Source organism: Primulina tabacum, chromosome 6, assembly GCF_025594145.1.
Source record: "Primulina tabacum isolate GXHZ01 chromosome 6, ASM2559414v2, whole genome shotgun sequence".
Taxonomy (NCBI): Eukaryota; Viridiplantae; Streptophyta; class Magnoliopsida; order Lamiales; family Gesneriaceae; genus Primulina; species Primulina tabacum.
Window position 1 is genome coordinate 33,617,726 of NC_134555.1, and position 1,985 is coordinate 33,619,710.

The following is a 1,985-nucleotide window of genomic DNA, read 5'->3' on the forward strand; positions in this document are numbered from 1 at the left end:
GAAGAAGAAATTACTTTCCTCTGCAGTGAGCTTCTAGAGAGCGTGAAGTCAGTCTTGTAGATCCAGGGTTTTTCCGCCGTAGCCACCTATGCCCTACCCGAAGGGGCGGTGGTTCCTTGTCTCTGTTATCCCTATCTCTCACAAGAGCGACTTAACACAACAATCCATCGAAGCTCGGCGTACGCGATTAGAATCAACTTGACTACTTGAACTTTCAATAACAAAAATGAAAGAAAGTCATGCTGATCAGTAGTAGTGTCTAAGAGGAAGGGTTGGCCCTTTGAGCTACCTATTTTTTGTGATAAAATGAGAAACTTAGCTTCTCACGTTGCCATAGATTCTCCATTTCGTGGGAAGAAAGAAATCGGCTTTGCCCAAGTTGTAATGACAATTACATTCCCTGTCGATGAAGAATGTTTCGAACACCTAGACCAGCTGCCGCTTAGTCACGTCTGCGCTTAGATAGCGATGTGAACCCGCCTTCCACGAAGATGTTCCTCCGCTGGTTCGTTAGAAAATACAAAGAAATTGATGGGGCCCATCCCCAGTCCTTCTTCTTTCTATTGAACTGGGCCCAGCTTGACCTGCCAACTCCCTCACCTCAAACCAAATAAGTCTCCCTTCTTTGGGGAGAGCGCCCCTGCTGCCTAACCCCCCATGGCCGTCCTACGAAGGACTTTAAGTTCGTTCCCTTCCCTTATTAACAATAACAAAGTAGACAAATCCCTCTTCTCTCCAGGCAAATCGAAAAAGCTAAACTAAAGTAGGATCCAACTACGAAGGCGGACCAGAGGTTGAATCTAACCTTTTGATGTCTGATAGGATGGACTTAAAAAATTGACTAGTCGATCCATTCCTTTTAAAATATAAGAAAGTCGTTGGTTGCGGTAACCAATCTCGTCTTGCATGAGATCCGTTAAAGCGATGTCAACGCCCCTTCAGATATCCTCTTTATTAGCAATCGTGAGTTTCGAAAAAAATCCTGGAAGGATGATCTTTTCTTGTTTAATCAGCGCGGTCCTATAGGTCTGGGTCAAAGATCTATCCGTTTTTCTTTTTTCGATAAGTTGGAGAGAACTGCAATTAAAAGCTCTCATTTCATTTGAAGTTAAAGTAGCAGCATGGGAATGGGGAATAGAGGAAGATGGTCTGTCGCTTCCGGAACCAACTGGCGGCTGCTGTGGCAACGCCTCCTGGGCCGGAGGAAGCGAACTAGCTTCATCGCCGGGCTCAGGAAGCGATTCAAAACATCGGGCAAGAGATCGCCAATCCGAAGAATTCAGATTACTTGGTGATTTAGTTTCCCACTGCCGCGATGATGGTCCAGCTTGCTCCACGGCTCGGTTTTGCCCCGTAGATGCGGTTTCTGCTGCCTCCGACTGGCCTCCTAGGGGCCTCGTTTGAGGCAAGACAGTCACACCTTCTTCAGAAGGTGCCACAGAATGAGCTATATGGGCCGACGTTACAATATTTTGAAAATGAGTGTTGGCTGGTATAACCAGTCGACTATCCACTTCTAATCGACCTAAGTCTGAAGGCCCTTCCACCACTTCGAGTGGCGGATTCTGGTGCCCCTGCGGTAGGATCTCTTGCACCGCGACAAGTTGTTCTTGGGGTTCCTTTAAAAAAGGAATGATGGCCAAAAAGAGATCATTCATCTCTTTCTTTTTTGACTATATGAAATCCACACTTTGACACCTAAGATTCCGTAACGAGTAGATACTTCCGCAGGAGCATAATCGATTTACCAATAATATTATTAAATAATAAAACCTGATGGTTCCTGTCCTGAAACGAAGGATGCGAAGAAAGTACTGCCGCCTGTCATCATGCTCAATCAGTAAGAAGTTGGCTTCACCTCCGGGGACCAGTCCAGCCTGTGAAGGGAGAGGACTCTGTGGGCGGAAGCTACTCTGTTATCTTGCTTTCCTCATTCGCATGAGAGACAGACACATTGTGCACTCAAGATGATGAATGCCACAAGC